At 41.1% G+C, this 20,573-nt stretch overlaps 1 protein-coding gene across 5 annotated transcripts in view; it reads left to right on the top strand.

The window, feature by feature from the left end:
* The first annotated feature begins 375 nt into the window (after positions 1-375).
* The window catches only part of ARK2N (arkadia (RNF111) N-terminal like PKA signaling regulator 2N), a 67,173-nt gene continuing 46,975 nt past the window's right edge, over positions 376-20,573 (top strand). For 2 of the 5 annotated variants that reach the window (XM_037508580.2, XM_037508578.2), the window contains exon 1: positions 1,114-1,152. The gene's annotated coding sequence lies outside the window, so the exon portion shown is untranslated. Of the gene's footprint in view, positions 562-1,113; positions 1,153-1,915; positions 1,939-11,730; positions 12,503-20,573 lie in introns of those variants that run through there. The other 3 variants (XM_037508579.2, XM_054694064.1, XM_054694065.1) reach the window with 3 other exon arrangements.

The raw sequence follows: 20,573 nt of genomic DNA, 5'->3' as shown, positions 1-20,573 counted from the left end.
GGAGTCTCACCGCAGGTACCAGTATGAATCCTGAAGCCTCTCTCTCTTCATCCCTTTCTTCCCTCTTTCCTTCCTCCCTCCGCTGCCTCTAGGAAGCAGGGGCCTGTGGCCAGATCTTGAGTAGTGAGGTTAGTTCGCCAGGTGGTCTGTGCATACCTCACCTTTCCTCCCGGCCCCTCGTCTAACACGTTCCCCTCGATCCCAGACCTTAAAGAAGCAGCTCGAAAGCTCATAAAGTACGTGTGCGTCCCTCTTTCCGCGGTAAATAGCAAGACGGAAAGTGACAGCAGAGGTGGAATTTGGGGTGTAGGGGCGGAGCGGGCCTCCCTGGCGGACCCCGTCCACCAGCAGGTGGCAGTGCATCTGCGAGGCCTGCAAGGTTCGGGTCCAGAAACTTGAACGGGATGTTGATGCCACTGCAAGGGAAGAGCGTAGCTGAGCCTCCCGCATCCGAGCTACCCGCGTCTGCAAAAAAGTGGGGAGAGAGGAGAGCGGCCTCCCTGCTGGAGTGACCCAAGTCTTCAGACACCATGAGCTTCATGTGGAAAAGCTTCAAGACAGGTGAGTACTGAGCAGCGCACGGAGAAGGAAGCGCCGCCCTTTTCTTAGAGTTGTGTGCTCGGTTCGCGTTGACTGACTTTCCTAACCCTCCTGGAAAGAGATTTCTGGACCGGCGCTGCGCAACGGATGGAGACAGCGCGGGAAAGAAGTCTGGAAAACCGATGCCCGCGCTCGGGGAGCTCTGCAGCGGGAGGAACGAGGCTCCCCTTCCGCTAGATGGCGCTGTCCGGCTTTCCCCGCGCCTCCCGCCCCGGTCTTGAGAGGCTCCCGCCGCAGCGGCCGCTCTAGCCGACCGGCGCGGACTCTGTGGTTCCGGGCGGAAGTGAGGAGCCGAGCGGAACGGCCTCTGGTGACATTTTCTCCGGGCGGCGCGGACGAGTGAAGGGACTTGGTGGTGCAGCCTGCGGAGGCGGCGAGAATCGCTTCGGCGCCGGCCGGGCTCTGACCGGGACCCTGCGCTCGCCGCCGGGGCTGGTGCCGAGGAGGAGACGGCGGCGGCGGCCGTCGCGCCCCGAGTCACCGCGGCCGGGCGCGTCCCGGCCGGGGTCGCTGTGTGCCCCGACGGGGCGCGCGCAGCGGGCGGGAGCGCAGGTGAGGCGGGAAGGGGCGCAGGGCCGCGGCCGGGCTGCCGGTCGAGCCGCGGGACCCGGGGAGCGTCCCGGGCTGGGGTCGGGCTGAGCCGGAGGGGTGCGGGCCGCTGCCCCGGGCTCCGCGGCGTCCGGGCGCCGGAGTCGTGACGGAGCCGGCGGGGGCGCGGGGGGAGCGCCCGGGCTCGGCGGGGACGGGGACGGGGACAGCGCGCCCCTCGCCCGCCCCCCGCCCGCCCGCGGTGACCCGCGCGTCCTCCGGTCCGGCCGAGGCGGCGGGCGGATGAGCACCCCCCACCCCGCTTCCCCCGGGTCGCTGGGCGCGGGCGCGGCGGGTCCCTGCTCCCCGGGGCCGGGGGGAGGCTGGGGCCCGCGGCCCTACCCGGGGGCGGCGCGCCGTCCTGGAGTTGGCCGCGCGCAACTTTCGCGCCCGGGAGCGGCGGCGGCTCGGCCCGCGCGGCGAGCCGGGGTCTGTCGGCGTTACCTGCCCGGACCCGGCCGGGAGCCCGCGCGCCCGCCCCGGAGGAGGGAGAAGAGGCTGCTCGGCGCCGCCTCGCTCGCGGCGCGTCCACTCCCGCCGGTCCTCGGCCGCCTGTCAGTGGGAGGGATATGCCCGTGCCCAAAATTGACCTCTCCTGGCGAGTTTGTCAACTTTCCTTGGAACACCGGCGAGGATGGAGCGGGCTCCCTCCAAGCTCAAGACCGTCGTCTCTGCTGATGGCTCCAGGGAGAGCGCGCTTCTCCCCCGCGCCCCGGTGCTGGGCTCTTTGCTGCTGTGGCACCGACCTCGGTGTGTTGCAGGGGCAGCTCCCCTCGGCCCCGAACCGCGCTTCATTCATCCTCCCTTTTCAACCGCCGTCTCCGCGGCCTCCTGACTCTCGCAGGTGGAGGCCACCCAGGGCTGCGCTGGGTCTCCCGCCCCGTGCCGCGCGGGCAGGTGGTGCGGGTGCGTGTGTGGCGCTTCTTGCCGGAGCCTCTGCTTTCGGAGTCTTGCCACCCAGGAGCGTGAAAATCTCGCGGATGATGCTTTGTTGTGGTCGAACCTCTTAATAACAAACACATCTGGCAGTTGTGTTTCGGCTTGTGTTGTGTGGTATCGTTGGGCACATGCTAATAGTTTGAATCACTCCATTTCTTCTCCTGGGATATTTTGAGGATGGAGGCTATTAACGTTCTGATGTAGTTTTGCTGATCCTGGCCGTCTGGAGACCTCCAGTAAGATCATTGCCTTTTGGTTTAACGAGCCTTTGGTTTTAGAGGCATGCAGTTGATCGTCACTACCTGCTGTCCTGGAGAGTCACAACGTTAACTGTTTTTTTTAGTCGGAAGTGTAATATTGGTTGAATAATCTGCCCAATACCATGCCTAGTTGAGTTTATGCACAGCAGGTGCTCCGTAAATAGAAAATTATGAATTAAATTTGCACTCAGGAAACCAGAATGGAATTTACCACTATGACCTGTATGCTACTTTATAAGGAAAGTGAAATTTCAAGCCATTCATTAAGTGGGAAATAAAAGTATATTGACATTTCTAAATCGTGTATAAAAAGACATTTCCTGGGCCTCCCTGGTGGCGCAGCGGTTGAGCACTGGGTTGCGAAGCTGCCCGCAACCTCTGCAGCGCCAGTTCGATTCCCGGCCACCAGGCGAGAGTCCCACATGGCGCGCAGACCTCTCCTGCCGCCCGCTGCTCCCCTCAGCAGTGTACTTCGCCACTCTGCCTGTTCTACTCTCCACTCTGGCTCTGGTGAATTCTCTCACCCTCCCGCACCTCTGACTGTACCCAGTGCTTGTATAAACAAACAAACAAATAAATAAATCTTTAAAAAAAAAAAAAAGACATTTCCTGTGCAGTGCTTTTCAGTACCACTGTAATCTTAAAACCTCAAAACGTCTTTTTCACAATGTTAGCATTATATAGGTAAGAACTTCAAAATAAGTGCATACAATATGAAAGGCAGGGAGAAACTTCAGTGTAATTATACCTAAAGGATCAGCTCAGTGATTTCTTAATAGGAAAAAAATTTCCCCCAGTATCTTTTTATGAAAGATGGAGTGGATTAGATTTTGGAGCAGGACATTTCCCCCATTGTTAGTTTCATATTCAGTTTGCAGTGAAATTGTTACATCACTCATTAAATCAGTTTCTGTTACTCTTAAATGCATTTAAGAGTGTGATAACACTTTGTTTTATAGTCATGATTAATACAAGACTCGAATGTCATGATTAATCCAAGACTCTACTATTAAAGATAAATTCTGCTACAGGATCTAATTTAGTGGGTTTCTGTTAGAATGGTGTGCTAAATGTATGTCTTTCAAAGGTTTCCCTTTCCTAAGTGACAATGTTACCGCAATTTTCCTTAGTATAAAACTAGTAACTTCTGTGAGTTTGTTAAGTCACTCTCTATTCAAGGGATCATTAGGGTGAGATCTCCAATTTTATGATTTCGTTTTGGTGTATGTATGGATAGACTTAATATATGGCAATTATAATTCTTGTTTTTTTCTATTTAAAGTTTGGAACTGGTAAATAATAGAGACCAAAACCCTGTATTTTGTAACTGGTAAATCATGGTAGACCATCCTCATTTCCCACAAGCCACTGTTATATTCATGTTTACTGAATTGACAATACTTTAAAAAGTCTTTAAAAGTTAAAAAATGTACTATTAATGTGTTTTCTTTTGAACCACACTGATTTCAGTATTATATTAATTTTGGAAAGAGTTTGGGGCCAAATAAGTCTCTTGGGTAGCTGTAATTAGGTAGTAAAAATGAAATAAACATTAATAACTAAGTGAAGAGCTGTGACACATAGAAAGGGGGAAAAGCTATTAATAAAATTGAAAAAACCCAGAGGATGCGGTATGTGGGTAGAACAGCTCTATTCTTACAACACTAATTTATTGATTGCTTACTGTGTGCAAATAGTGCCCTAGTTGCTAGACAAATAGTAGTGAGTAAGACCAACAAGGTCCTGAGGCTCAAGGAATTTATACATTTAAGCCGGAGGTCTAAGATGGATTAACAGGTGGGGCATTCCAGGGTAGGAAACAGCCTCAGCAGGGTATGTATAGCAATGATCTTGAGTGGTTAAGTGTGGCCAATGCCTTGAGTTTACAGAGAGGTGGGTAGGGTAAATGAAGGTAAGGCCGGGTTTTAAGAGGTAGTTTAGTCTGCAAATGACTCATTAATTTTATTCTTTTGGATTTAAAAACCTCAGGTGGAATACGAAGTAGAGATAGGCATTCCTTTTGAAAAAAAGTTTTTTTAATCCTTAATGTGTGAAATTCTATTGGTTTTATTTCTTTTTCAGGTTGATTCTTGATCATCAGTAAAGAAATCGGATAGTTGTTTTTCTTGTTTAATTTGCCTCAAATTTAAATTTGGCTGTTATGAAAATTTCCTAAATCCTTTCAAGCTTTATTTTTAATTGTACCTATTTCCCTTACTCTTTTCAGGACTCACATTGAACTTAAGGGAAATAAACAGTGTTTTCTGCTTCTGTGTGGGCAGCTTCTCAGCACAAGTGGGATTGATGTTGTCAGTTTTCACACTCAGCCTACAGGTCCTTGTGGTAAAAGCAAGGAGCAGGGTGAAACTAAAAAGTATCTTGCTGTTTTATTCTCTTCCATATTCCTAAACTGTTAAAACAGGAAATGTGTGTTGTACATACTATATAGTCTGTCCTCACATATTAGTAGTGATGGTGGTATTGTAAATATGTTTTTAAAATACTATAAAATAACTGATAGATTCAGATTTGATTGGTTGTCTTATTCAGGATTTGTGGCTTTAGTTTTTACTAAGTTTTATTTCTTGTCTTTATTGGGCACATCCTTCCTCTTTGCTCAGATGCTGTCACTTAATAGCCAATAGATAGATGGTGTAAATCCTAAATTATTAACATGACTTTATTTAATTTTAAAGCTGCCTGGATGAGTATTTTGTAGTTAAGTGAAGATTAATGGAAAGTAGACATCTGTCTACAGAATTTGCTTAATTGCGTGTGAGGGTATTTATACCTGGTTAAATAAAAAACCCATTTACAGAGAGCACTTATGTGCCAGGTAGGTAGGGATACAAAAGTAAGAAAAACTATTTCTGCCCAAGGAACTCAAATCTAGGGAACCAGATGAATTTCTTTCCTGCTTTAAAATGTGGATAGAAAAGTAGGCTGTAGGAGAAAAAAATACTGTATAACAAAACAATTATAGTACGGAGCTAGTCTTTTTCTTTATAAAATCGTTTAAAATAAGGTATTGGAAAAGAGCCCCCCCTTTTTAAAAAAGATTTATTTATGCATACAAGAGCTGGGGTACAGGCCAGAGGTGTGGGAGGGTGAGAGGATTCACCAGAGACAGAGTGGGGAGCAGAACAGGCAGATTGATAGAAGTACACTGCTGAGGGGGAGCAGTGGTAGAGACAGAAAAGGTCTGCTGCGCCATGTGGGTCAGCTCCCTTGCTGGCCGGGGGATCCAACTCTTGCTGCAGAGGCTGTGGACAGCTTCATAGGTTGTGTCTTATAACCCCTTGTGCCACCAGAGAGGCCGCAAGAGCTTTTTTCTTAAATGGGTCTTTAAAAGAAAATAATTGGAGACTTCAATATTCCTTTTTGTTCATTTGCAAAATATTTTTTTGTCTACCTGGACTTAAAGTCCCCACATATCAGTAAATTAGTTCATATTCAAAGAGCAACAAAATGAAATCAGTTAAAACGTATTACAGCCATTTCCATGGATTGTCTTTAGGTAATCTAGAAATTTAAAATTTCATTAGCATGTTTTTTTTTTTAAACATCAAGGAAACAAGATACTGACCAAGGCATTAGTGGAATTTTTTTTTTTTTAAAGATTTTTTATTTATTTATACAAGAGCTGGGGTATAGGCCAGAGGCGTGGGAGGGTGAGAGGATTCACCAGAGACAGAGCAGGGATCAGAACAGACAAATGGACCGAAAGCACTGTTCAGGGAAGCAGTGGGCGAGATAGGAGAGGTCTGCCACACCATGTGGGTTTCTCCCTGGCCGGCTGGGAATCGAACCTGCACTGCAGAGTCTGCGGACAGCTTCACAGCACTGCACTCAACCCTCTGCGCCACCAGGGAGGCCCTGGAAGTTTTGTTTTTTTTTTTGTACTGAGTTGTTTGGTTTTTAAAAAAAATAACCATATGTTCAGAGTCTGCACTTTGTTTGGTGCCGTACAGTTAGAGAAAGGTATTGTGAATAGGAAAGTTGGGTGTGGACTAAAACTTTAGGAAAACAGGACTATTTTTCTTTCTGTACTAAGAACTAAACATCATGTGGTTACGATTTTCAGCGTTATCCTGTCTTTGTATTAGCATGGATGAAACATTTACTCTTATATCAATATTATTTTTCTCCATGCAATTCACTAAACTATTTGCTATGGGCCTGAGGGCATATATACCGGGGCAGATTTTTGGCAGCATTTATTTTGGGGACCTCAGTTCCCAGCATGTGGTGACCCATCTTTATGTAAACTATCTTCTGAGGAAGGTAGAGAATGGCTAGCACAGAAATCTTAGAGGAAATCAAGAACCTGCACTTCAAATTATTCTTGATTTACACTGATGATGCTTTTTGAGTGCTTAGAGGGTCTTCCATTAGCTGCGGTGCATTCTTTGCAGTTAGTAACTTCCTTGGCTTCCTACTTGATGCTAGTTTATTCACAGTGTTGGTGCCTGGCCAGATACATGTCAGAAGTGGTAATATCTGCAACATGAAGTGATTTGAGCAGCCATTATCACTCTTGGCCTATTTTTAGAGCTTATATCAGTGGAGAAAAGGTTGGCTGGCAAACACATTCAAAGCTGCTCTTTTTGGTTGCAATCTCACAATTTATATTTCAATTCTGGTAGGCCAAATCAGTCAACTGCATTAATTTTTGTTTTCCCTTTCTGTGTAACAAGTCTTCAGCATTCCAATTTCTTAGTCACCTTCCACTCTTGAGGGGAAAATAGCCAAGTAACTGTTATCACACTGAAAAATAATTAGTAGTGATTCCTTAATATCATGATACTGTGTTCAGATTTCTTCATTATCTTATAAATGTGTTTTTATAATTATTCAGGAGTCAAATAAGGTCTTTGTATTGTTTTGTAATTTATAGGTTCCTCTTCCATTTCTTTTTTCTGTTAAATTATTTATTGAAGACACAGCAGTTTTCCCAGTTTGAGTTTGCCATTTACATTCCTGTGGTGGTGTTAAACATGTTTTTCTGTCCCCCGGGATTCTTGTTAATAGTCATTAGGCTTAGAGGCTTTATCAGATTTGATTTCTGTAGTATATATTCTCTCTCTTTTACCTTTCCAGGGCAAAAATATAGGTGACATGTAGAGTATTTGATCAGGATGCACATAATATTTGGTTCTCTGATGTTAAGAGCTGTTGATGTTCATTGCCTAGCTTCCTTGGTTAATTACACATAATTCCACAGTCTGAAGGCCTTCCATCTTACCCAATTTTTAGTCTTTTATATCTTCTTTATAGCTCCATCAACCTCTTCTTTTTAGAGCTAAGACCTGAGTTACAGTGGAGAAAAGCTGTTTTCCACTAAATTGTAATTCTGTAGGTCTTTTTATTTCAATCTTGATATCTTTGTTTCCTGAGCTGTCCACATTATCCATGCCACAACTTAAGTGGAAAAAACCAAACATCGAATCCTGGACAATTGAAATAAGTCTTTCAGAAGCCAAATTTGTTTTGAGACAGTGGTGCTTATTTCAGATAGAACACTGTTGTCATTTAAATAAATTGGTATTTGCATATAAAAATTAGAAATAAGGTTATTTTTTCTCTTTCAAAAGATTGGGGACATCTCTGTTATAGAGTCTCGGAATTGAATTTATAGGGGAGATAAGGTGTCAATTTGATTTTTAGTAAGATAATGCTTTTTATCTTGTTTTACGTAATTTAATATGTCTAGTTTCAGAGTACCTGATTTTTTCGTTTTTATGTGTAAATACAGTCACTTTATGTGAATATTTTTTATTTAATCATGTTTGTTCATTGATTCATATTTACAAGTTTAAATGTTGTGAAAATATATTTCACTTATAAAGTAACCTGCTTAGTTTTACCAAATATTTAATCTACAACAATGTATACAAGTCTCTGATATATGAGATTTTAAAATAGTGTTCTGAATGTAAGCTTTAGTAGGCTTTCAGTAGCTGTGTCATTTTTTTTGTCTTATGTTAATATGTGGGAAGATAAAAGGAAAGTTACTCTTAACAGAAGTGGTGATCTTACGGAATATTTTTATTTACAAGTCAGTGGTACTATTAAATTAAACAAGGTTTTTCATTTGTTGTCTTGGTGATTTTATTATTTTTAAAGTTTATTTAAAGATTTTTATTTATTTATTTATTTATTTATTTATTTATTTATTTATTTATTTATATGAGCACTGGGTACAGTCAGAAGCGCGGGAGGGTGAGAGAACTCACCAGAGCCAGAGCAGGGAGCAGAGCAGGCAGAAGGACTGAAGCACATTGCTGAGGGGAGCAGCGGGCGGCGGAGAGGTCTGCGCACCATGTGGGACCCTCCTCCGGTGGCCAGGGAGCAGCTGGGGATCGAACCAGCACTTGCAGAGGCTGCGGGCATTTTCGCAACCCAGCGCTCAACTGCTGTGCTACCTGGGAGGCCCAACTAGGTGCTAATTTTCTTGGATAATTGCTAGTATTGTTTTCCTCACCCATCATTAAATTGTCACAATATCTAATCTGATAGCCAACTTGTCTAACACCATGGAATCTCTTTAAAATTGTTTTGTGTCATTTGCCATGCTAGAAGGAAGTAGGCACATAATATTGCTTGAAATCCCAGCTTTATTCTAGTTTTATCTTCCTGGATTATCTTCCTGGATTGCTTAGTCTCTATTTTTCATATTTAAAAAACAAACTAAGCAAAACCTAAAAACATCTTAATTTGGGTATTTAAAAAAGTATCTAGGGCCTCCTTGGTGGCACAAGGGGTTAAGTCACAGCACTATGAAGCATTCCAGAGCCACTGCAGCACTAGTTTGATCCCTGGCCAGGGAGCTGAACCACATGGTCCAGCAGACCTCTCCTGTCTCTCCCGATGCTCCCCTCAGCAGTGTATTTCATATTTCAGTCAGTCTGCCTGTTCTATTCCCCACTCTGTCTCTGGTGACTCCTCCCTCCTTCTCCCCCCCCCCACCCCCCGCACCTCTGGCCTGTACCCCAGTTCTTGTATGCATGAATAAATAAATCTTTTTAAAAAAAGTTTATAGACTTAGAGTAGGCAAAGTTTGACAAGTAAGGATGGGTTTAAAGACTCGTAACTAAGGGCCTCCCTGGTGGCGCAAGGGGTTAAGCACCGCACTGTGAAGCAATCCACAGCCTCTGCACAGCTGGTTAGGGAGAAACCCACATGGCGAGGCAGACCTCTCCTGTCTCACCCGCTGCTTCCCTCAGCAGTGTATTTCAGTCAATCTGCCTGTTCTCTTCCCTACTCTGTCTCTGGTGGATCCTCTCACCCCCCGCATTTCTGGCCTGTACCCCAGCTCTTGTATGCATAAATAAATAAATCTTTAAAAAAAAAAGACTCATAACTGATTGTCATAGATTTTGTTTTTTTAAAATCTGGATTCCATTTATTGTGTAAGTTACTGCTACTTAAAAAAAATGAGTTAGTTGTAAACTGGAATCTTTTATATCATAACTGTCTTGGAGGCAGAAACTTCTATTATCTTAAGGAGTTAGCTACACTCTTGTTGGCGGGCTCATAACTTTGTTTTTTGTTTTTTTCTTCCCAGCCCCATTCCCAAATATATAAGACATATCTTTATGGTCATGTGGAGGCAGTCCAGTTGCTTTGATTTTTAGTATTGGGAAAGTGTATCTTTGTTAAAATATGAATTTGGTAATAAACATGCACGGTTGAATAGTTAAACTGTAAGCCAGCTAATAATTAGACTTTGAAGTAACCTTTAAAAAAAAAGACTTTAAAATAATTAAACTGCTGTGAGACTACTTAAACTATAATTCTCTTGCTGAATAATTCCTTCCCTTCCAAAATCATTTGATTTGCCTTGAGCATAATTTTGAGTAAGTGCTGTATGGAAACTACACCATTTTCTCCAAATAAAAAGATACCAAAGAAATGGTGGTTGTGTGGTTTCTAGAAAATGAATCAAATCAATAGATTTTTTTTTCTTTAGAGAAAATTATCAAAGGAGCAGTCTTGTTTACCTGTTTAAATGTAAAATGTAGATATGCCTTGATTTACACAAATACACAACTCGATTTATCTCTTGTAAAGATCCAGATGTTAAGAATATTTTGGTTAAAGGAGGTGTCTTTTTGTAGTGTGATATTTAGTCTTAGGTTAAGAAGCAGGCTGAAAATTCAGAAACTGCTCTAAATATATCTGTCTAAATTTATCTAAATATATCTTGGCCATTGGCCTACATATTCTTTTCTTAGAAATGAGGATTATACATTTCAGGTTAACTACGAACAATAATTAATAAAAATAATTAAAATGTTCCAAAAACCTAAATAGAATTGTTTAGTTTTTTCACTGTTGGCACTTATTCTCTATGTTTTTAAATTGCAGCTTTTAAAATAGTTGGCAAATATGCAATAAATCATCAATTTTGTTTTTAAATTATTAAGTATTCTTTTAGTGGGTTTTTCAAATGAAACTACTTATCTTTTTTGCTTTTAAAACATATTCCTTGAAACTTTTTTGGAAGACATTGAGGTCTTGGTTGATTCATGGTTGAATATTTTTGTTGTGTCTGAAGGAGACCAATGGCATCAGTAGTGCCACTGGAGGCCCTAGTCTTCTGATGCTGAGGAACAAGGCCAGGCTAATGCAGATTGTTCTCATGTTCCCTTTTCCATGAAGTCTACAGGTAGAGGCTTCAACTGCAGGTATTTTGTATGTACTATGACCCAGCTCCTACAAAATGTTATGCAGAAGATGACATGTCTGTGTATATATCAGTGTTTCCTGTATACATACACACATATATATTCACATGCATTTTTTTAAAGAGCAAGAATGCAATGTAATAGGCTCATTTGACTCTGATAAAGGTCTAGTATGTAACTGTGCTTTGACCTAGTTGGATTTAGGAGCTCATTTGATCTCATGTGGGCATTATTTTTCCCTCTACTGACTACAGCCTTTTTTTGTGGACTTCATTTTCAGCTAGGCTTTCCTCTCATGAAGGCAACCTTGAGCCCTGCTGCCTCCAAACTAGCAAGTTTCTTCAGAATTGAAAAAAAAAAAAACAAACAAAACTTTTAGTGGCAAACTTAATGTAGTATGTATGAGAAGGTGTTGATTTATAGTGATGCGTACCTGAAACTTACATAATGTTACAATGCAGTGATACTTCAATAAGACATACAGAAAGAAAATAAATTTATTTTTAATAGCTTAAAAATGAATGATTTATTTTTAGAGCAGTTTTAGGTTTTTAGAAAAAACAGAATATAATGAGTTTCTATATAACCCCCTCCTCAGTTTCTCCAATTATTAGCATCTTGCATTAGTTTGGTACTTTTGTTAGAACTGACGAGGTAATAGTGATACATTATTAAAGTTCAAGTTTATGTTAGATTCACTCTTTGCCTTGAAAAATAGAGGTATGTTGTTGAATAAAGGGAATTAGCAGTGTGACAAATGCCTAGTGCCAAATGCCCATCATTATAGAATCTAACAATAATTTTACTGCTCTTTGTGCCACTTTTTCATTCCTCCTTCTCTGCTCCCTCCTGGCAAACACTGATTTTTTTTTTTTAAAGCAGACTCTCTTAATAGACTTCATTTTTTAGAGCAGCAAAATTGAATGGAAGTTACAGATTTTCCGTATGTGTCTGCCTCTACATGCCCATAATCTCCCCCTTTATCAGTATCGCTTGCCAGAGTGGTACATTTGTTAGGGAACCTACGTTGGCACATCATTATCACCCAGAGGCCTTAGTTAACATAGTGGTTTATTCTTGGTGTTGTACAGTTTATGGTCTTGAGCAAATTTATAACCTGTATCCTCCATTATAGAATTGTACAGAGTAGTTTCACTGCCCTAAAATATCCTCTGTGCTTATTTATCTCTTCTTCCCGCCTCCCCTGCAGCCATTGATCTTTTTATTATTTCTCCATAGTTTTACTTTTTCCAGAGTGTCATATAGTTGAAATCATAACCTTTTCAATTAGCTTTTCTTTTTTTTAAAGATTTATATAAGAACTGGGGTACCGGTCAGAGGCACGGGAGGGTGAGAGAATTCACCAGAGATAGCAGGGAGCAGAACAGGAAGATGGACTGAAGACACTGCTGAGGGGAGCAGCAGGTGAGACAGGAGAGATCCACCACACCATGTGGGTTTGTTTCTCCCTGGCCAGCCAGAAATCGCACCTGCACTGCAGAGGCTGCGGACAGCTTCACAGCACAGCTCTCAACCCGCTGTGCCACCGGGAGGCCCTCAATTAACTTCTTTCACTTTAGTAACATGCATTTAATTTTCTTCCATGTCTTCCTGGATTGGTAGTCCATTTTGTTTCAGCACTGAATAATATTGCATTTTGTGTGTGTACCACAGTCGATTTATCCATTCACTCTTTAGCATTTTTGACAAAAAAAATCACAGTATAAAAAGAATAGAATTACAGCAGAAACCCCTTTTTTCTTGATCTTAATTACTGTCAATAACAAATATTTATTGAGCAGCTCATTATTACAGGTATAATGCTAAGTGGGATATTCTGTGGAGTGAGTCGTGGTGAAGAACCTGGCCTCTGGAGTCTCTGGTTAAAATCCTTACTCTCCTCTAGTATTGGTTCTTCAAGTTTGTGCATATTCTCTAATTTTGAACCTATCTGTAAAAGGGTAAAATATTTATCCGAGGGACTGAATTATGCATGTAAATGCTTAGCTCATTTTCTGGTAATGAAAGAGTACTTGATTTTAATGTTATTGTTTATATGTATATATGTATGTATACAAACAGGTGTATTTGTATCCTTGGATGTCAAACACGTCAGTCTTGCCAAAGGCTGAATTTTTTTTAAAGTGTGAAATTATTACTAACATATTACTAAAACAACTGCTCCTCTTACCTGCATAAATTCAAGGCATATATTGAGATGTGTCTAAGTAGTGTGCTTCAGCAATATGTAACATGTCTGACTTTAAAGCGTTCATGTATAGTTTTATATATACATGTGTGTTTTCCTTAACATCAGATAGTGTCTGTATTCCTGTTTCCTACTTTTTAAGTTTTGAGATCAGGAACTAAAGCACAAAGATTGAGACTTATCTTAGGTTATACAGTTTGTGGCAGAGCTAAGACAAAAACCCAAGTTTCTGACTCCTAGTTAGATTTTTTTGTTTCCAATAAACTGCTACCTGCCTCCTCCTCCTTTTAATTTCATATTTCTATTAAATATGATGAGATTCAGCAGAGAAAGAAGTAGAGAAAATGGTATGGATGCGCAAAGATTTGGTTGTTTTCAATTCACTTTTATTTGGTGTTTTCTTAGGACTGCCAAGGATACTTTAATGTTAAATAATAAGAAAATACAATCCCAGCCTCTCCTGAGCCTTAGACCTCGATATTAAATATCTCAGTCCTCCCTTAACATTGGATGGATGGCTCAAAGGCATTTTATACTCCCTTTGTGTAATATAAATCTTCATTGTACCTTTCCCCTCTCCATTCACTACGTGTCTTTCAAATTCCCTACTTAGTGATTGGTGTTATCATCAGTCTAGTTGCAAACTCCATAACCAAAGACTTGACCTTGACCACCTGTCTTTCTCAATCCAAGTATTTGCTCTTTGATCTCTCAGATCTTTCCATGTTTCTTTGTTGCCATTTCTCTCAGTCCAGAACTGTTGTGATTTATTTATTTATTTTGCCTTGCCTTCACATTGTTCTACTGACGTTTACTTTTCTCTCCTTTTCCATCCAGAGTGATCTTTTTGAAATGTAAATCATCTTAAATCTATGAGTCCTTCCCCCATTTAATAAAATAGTGGATTCCTATTATTCCTCAGGAAGCCTTCTTAGCTCTTCTAGCCTATGTCAACATTCTTTTTCTCCTCAATAATAAATTTTATACTTCTTTGTATGATTATTCAGTCACCTTTCTTAGTCTCTAACTTCTGCTAGGAAGGTGTTGTATATTTTCCAGTGCCTGGCACAATAACTAATACTACGTAGTCAGTATATATTTGCTGAATCCATGAATGAATCCAGATGACTTTGTTTATAGAGAAGTGACTTGTTCTATGTTTGAATTGAGGTGAAGAGAAAGAATATAAAGATTTTAAGAATGCTATTAATAAAATCTACTTAATAATTTTTCTTTCATGGTTCATGCTTTTGGGGTTGCCAAACCTAAGGTAACTCAAATTTTCTGCTTTAACCTAAAAGTTTTATCGTTTTGCATTTTATATTTATGTCTGTAATCCATTTCGAGTTAATTTTTTTTTAAAAGATTATTTATTTATACAAAGCACTGGGTACAGTCAGAGTCACTGGAGGGTGAGAGAATTCACCAGAGCCAGTGCAGGGAGCAGAATAGGCAGAAGGACCTAAGTACACTGCTGAGGGGAGCAACGGGCAGCAGGAGAGGTCTGTGTGCCATGTGGGACCCTTGCCGGTGACCGGGGATTGAACCGGCGCTGCAGAGGCTGCGGGCAGCTTCACAACCCAGCGATCAACCACTGCGCCACCTGGGAGGCCCCTCAAGTTAATTTTTGTTGAAGTTGTAACAGAAGGTGTAATCTGTTTCTAGATTTTTTTCATATGGATGTTCAAGTGTTCCAGCACTATTTGTTGGGTAGACTCTTCCTTCTCTATTGAATTGCTTTTGTTCTTTTGTGAAAGGTTAGTTGATTTTGTTTATGGGTCTATTTCTGGACTCTATATTTTGTTCCAATATCTATTCTTCGGCTAGTAAGAGGTCTTTTTTACTGTAGTTTCAGATTGTCTTGAAGTTTGTGTCTATTCTCCAACTTTCAGTATTTTGTAGACTTTTATTTTTTGCCTTTCCATGTAAACTTTAGTACCACTATGTCAATATCTACAAAATTACTTGCTCAATTTTGGTTAGGAATACACCAAATCTGTAGGTCAAGATGGGAGAATTGATATCTCAACAGATGAACATGGACTGTTCTCATTTATTTATATTGTTTTGAAGATTAGGAGGTAAAATTTAATTTTTCATTTTACTTAAATTTCTGTGACAGAGAAAATATTTTTGGGAGTAGGAAAATAGTAAAGAATTTTATTTATTTATTTATTTAAAGATTTATTTATTAATGCATACAAGAAATGTGGTACAAGCCAGAGGTGTGGCGGGTGGCAGGGAGAGGAGTGTGGTGAGAGGATTCACCAGAGACAGAGTGGGGAACAGAACAGGCAGACTAACTGAAATACACTGCTGAGGGGAGCAGTGGGTGAGACAGGAGAGGTCTGCTGAGCCATATGGGCAGCTCCCTGGCTGACTAGGGATCAAACTCTGCTGATAGCTTCACAGTGCTGTGCTTAACCCTTGTGCCACCAGGGAGGCCCAGTGAAGAATTTTAAATATTGAAAGCAAGAACAGATTCACATGAAAAACAGATTTTTCAGTGTTTCTTGTAGACTGTTTTGTGTTGAATTTTTTATGTGACAGATATATTATCAATTATAAGTAGAAGAAAGGACTGCAGTAGACTTACTCTTGGAAAAAAAACTATCTTAAAAATTCTATGCAAAACAGTGTTGTCTTTGGGAAGACTGTTATAAGCCCTATCAGTTGGCATTTGATGCTAGATTAGGTAAAACAGAGTTATCCTATGTGGACAATCCTGCATTACAAGGGAATAGACAGGATCACTTGTAAAGCTTTTATTTTTACTTAAATTTCTGTGATAGAGAAATATTTATAGCCTCTCGTCCAGTGAGCAAAAGCGTTCTTGTTCTGCCAGTAAAACATTAACCCTCTTTACATTGCTTTATTGTCTGATTAGACATAATTTGGTTTAGAATATCGTTTTGTGCAAGATAGCAAAGTTGAAATTCACGAAATATCTAATGCTCTGGCTTCTGTAGGTGAAAAGCGCGGTGTGTTAACTGATTCATACAGATCCTGGATAAGGCATTAACTGCTGTATCTCACAGTTCTGGAGTGGTGATATGAGACAGTGCAGGAGCACTAGCACTTATAGTGCCCCATTTTACATGTCTGTAGAGCAAAATCTTGCCTAGAAGCAGTATTATTCAATGAGTTGTGCTTGTGTCAACTTGTGATTTCAATGGAAAAATGCCTGTAGCAACAGTAAACTTATAACAGCAGATGACTTAGGTTTATTTGTTACATCAGGAAGGACAATATAGTTTCAGTTTTCTCATTCATTTTTATGTAGTTTATAGTGGTATGAAGAGATACTTGCCTGACTTTAACTTGCCTGTGATGTTTCTGTGCATCTCACAGTTTATCCTGCTTGAGCTGTGTTGCGCTCTTGAATATATGGATTAATGTTTTTCATTAAATTTAGAGGAGATTTTAGGCTATTTGTATTTCAAATGTTTTATTTTCAAATATTTTGTCTGCCTCTTTCTCACTTTCTGGGATTCCTATTACATACATGTTTGTATTCTTGATATTTCATACACTTCTAAAGTTCTTTAATTTTCTTTAATCTTTTTTCTCCTGTTGAGATCATAAAATTTCTGCCAACCTATAATTATATTCACTGATTCTTTCTTCTCCTGTCTTGAACCTGCTGTCTAGTGGATCCTGCCTTTCAGTTTTTGTACTTTTCAACTGCAGTTGATCCTTATAATAATTTTTACCTTGATGGTGTTCTCTATTAATTAATTCATTGTTATTATAATTTCCTTTAATTTTTAAAACATTTTTTCGTTAGTCTTTGCCTGCTAAGTCCAACATTTAACAATATTAGTTTTTCTAGCAACTGTCTTATCTCCCTTATATGAGTTATATTCCCTGTTTCTTTAAAAATCTCATAATTGGGCCTCCCTGGTGGCTCAGGAGTTAAGGACAAAGCACTATCAAGCTATCGCCAGCCGCTGCAACATGAGTTCAATCCCTGGCCAGGGAGCTAACCCACATATGGGACAGCAGACCTCTCCTGTCTCCCAGTTTCGCCTGCTGCTCCCCTCAGCAGTGTATTTCAATAGATCCGCATGTTCTGCTCCCCACTCTGTCTCTGGTGAACCCTCTCCCCTCCCCCACCCCGTCCCACTGGCCTACACCCCAGTTCTTAAATACATAAATAGATAGCCCCAGTTCCCTGCACCGCGGGCCTACAACCCAGTTCTTGTATACATTAAATAAATAACCCCAGTTCTTATATACATACATAAATAAATCTTTTTTTTTTTTTAAAAAAAGATTTATTTATTTATTTATACAAGCATTGGGTACAGTCAGAAGCGCGGGAGGGTGAGAGAATTCACCAGAGCCAGAGCGGGGAGCAGAACAGGCAGAAGGACGGAAGTACACTGCTGAGGGGAGCAACGGGCTGCAGGAGAGGTCTGCGCGCCAATTGGGACCCTCGCCTGGTGGCTGGGGATTGAACGGGCGCTGCAGAGGCTGTGGGCAGCTTCGCAACCCAGCGCTCAGCCACTGCGCCACCGGGGAGGCCCTAAATAAATAAATCTTAAAAAACTAAAAATCATGTAATTTTTATTGAAAAGTGAACTTTGAATTCCGATTATTTTTTCCCTTCCATTTGTTGCTGTTTCTTTGTTTAGATAACTGGGATAAATCTGTGAAATCTGTCTCTCCTGCAGTGTGTGTTGCTTATGTACCTTTTCCATTTTTCATAAACTCCCAAACCTGCTTTCTTTTTTACCTTCTATTTTTTGCTAGCGAAGTCAAGGCTCCCTGACTTGAAATGATCTTCCTCCAGATATCACTCATTCTGCCTTATCCTTACCACTTCCTGTCTCAGAGGGGCTGTACCCTCCTTTTCCATGGTTTAATTCTTGAACTTGTCCTCGGTTTTTGTCATTGTAGTTTTTTAGCTAATCCAAGAACTGATAAAAACAAATGCTGCATTTTCATTGTTCACAGTCTACAGCCTATTTTAAAAAATTATCGCATAAAATCCATTTTCGGGGGGCGGGGGGAGAGAAACATCATGTAAGACTTAGGTTGCCATTAACTGCTTTCCCCTTGTTTCTCTCCCATTCCCATTTTCTAAGAGGTCTACAAATTATTTTCTATATACGTAGAATCTAAATAAAAAGTGCTTTCTCATATAGCATATTATGTTTGGTCATATAATATTGTTCTGTCTTGTTTGCAGAACAGGGTGGGTAGGACAGACTGAATTTGAAAGATAAGAGATGCTTGTCAGTAGTTCCCTTGACAAGTATACGGTAGACGTTGTGTTTGGAGTGACTGAGAATGGGGATGAACAGCAGTGGACAAGCTAGAAAAATAAGGAGGCAGGATTATTAGGAATTACTGAATGGTGCCTCCTCGTGGTGCAAAGGGTTAAGGCGCAGCCTATGAAACTGTCTGTAGCCTCTGCAGCATGAGTTCGCTCTCCCGGCCAGGGAGCTACCCACATGACTGCTCCTGACTCACCCGCTGCTCCCCTCAGCAGTGTATTTCATCAGTCTGCCTGTTCTGTTCCCCACTCTGTCTCTAGTGAATCCTCTCACCCTCACACCTCTGGCCTGTACCCCAGTTCTTGGATGTATAAGTACATCTTTTTTTAAAAAAGGAATTAATGATGGGATGAGTTAAGTAAAGGAGAAGACTTTGTCAGGAGAAGCCCTCAGGTTTTTGATATATACAGCTGAGATAATGGTGGTGCTACTTACAGAGAAAACTAGAGAAGTCAGGTAGTTCACTCAGAAATGACTAATTTTATTTTGTCCAAGAAGAGATTGTGGTGACCTTTGTGAAATATGAATAGAGATGTCAAGTCTCTATGTGGTTGAGTTGGTTTTGACTGGAGAGAAGGTCTGAGATGGAGAAACAAATTTACTAGTGTAGGGAATATACTGGAAATTGCAAGTGTAGAAGCGGTCACTTTGGTCATTGGAAAAGGACCTGGCTTTAGGACTAAATTCTGAGGTTTTGGTAGAGAGAGTTAAACCTACAGAAGTAGACTTAAAAAGAGCCGTCAGAAAAATAGGAAGCCCCCCCCCCAAAAAAAAAGAAAAAGAAAAATAGGAAGCCTTGAAGCCAAAAAAAGATGGTTTAAGGAGAAGAGGGAGTGGTTAGGCTTAGAATGCTGCATAGACATTAAGTAAGATGAGGACCACACTGTTGAATTTAGAGATATACAGACCATTAAGGATCCTGGTAGGAACTTTTCTGCTGGTTTCATAGAAGCAATGTCAGATAGATTTGAGTTGGAGAGGGAGTGCGAAAAGTAAGGGAAATAGAGGCAGGGAGTTTAGACAGCTCTCTTACCAGACTGTGGAAGGAGGGAATGGCACCTGGAGGAGCTGTGAGGTTCAGTTAAGGAGGGTTTTTAAAATTAATGAATGGTCCAGCTTAGTGGTAGGGAGATGTTGATGAATGCCCAAGACGTTGATGAATGCCCAAGAATAATCAATAGTATAAGGTTCGGGAAATGACGGAATATTGATACTGAACGCCGGCCTCAGTTTCCTCAGCCAATAAAAGGAAACAGTTTGAGGAGAAGGAAAGTAGTTTAACTTGTTGACAAACTGCGGAGGACAGCAGACTCGTGTCTGAAAGCCCACTGTCCTGCTCTTTGGCAGAGTGCAGGATTATTTATAAAAGGGAGATGGGCAAGGGTGGCGTACGGGGATTTTGGGTGGTGCCTGCTTGCTTTGTTAACATCTGATGTTTAACCTCCTTAGATGTTTAACTTCCTTATCCTCTTTGGGATATGCTTCCCTTTCCTTAGAATGGGAGAAGACAAACTTGCTAAATGCAACAGGTAGGAATGCTTATCTGAGAGGGCAGGAGGAGAGACCCGTCCTGGTCACTGCATCAGTATGGACTGTAAAATCCAGATAGAAGGGATTGCCTTTAGATTGGAAGGAAAGAATGGCGAGGAAGAAAATGCTATCTAAAAGGATAAGTGCTGTATGTTGTATATTTAGTATTTTACTATAAATTCACTGTGAAAATTAAACAAGAGAGCCTTTTTTCCCATTTGCAAGATGTAATTCCCATTTGACAATTTTGTGATTGTTTTCTGCTGTCTCCTTAACTACCTCTATCATAAAAATGGACTCCCCCCACCAACCAAAAGCAATGTATGCAGCAATAATCTCAGTATTTGGAAAGATTAATCTGTATATATGGGCATCTTTTCCCCCAGAGTTTAGGGTTCTTCATTTTTATTTTACTGTAGGGAGTTTTGTCAGTGCTTGTATTTCCATTTCCTGTCATTTTTTTCCCGTGTGTGTG

This window comes from Talpa occidentalis, unplaced genomic scaffold, assembly GCF_014898055.3.
Source record: "Talpa occidentalis isolate TD23 unplaced genomic scaffold, MPIMG_talOcc4v2.1 talOcc4.13, whole genome shotgun sequence".
NCBI lineage: Eukaryota > Metazoa > Chordata > Mammalia > Eulipotyphla > Talpidae > Talpa > Talpa occidentalis.
This window is presented reverse-complemented; position numbering and strand designations above follow the sequence as displayed.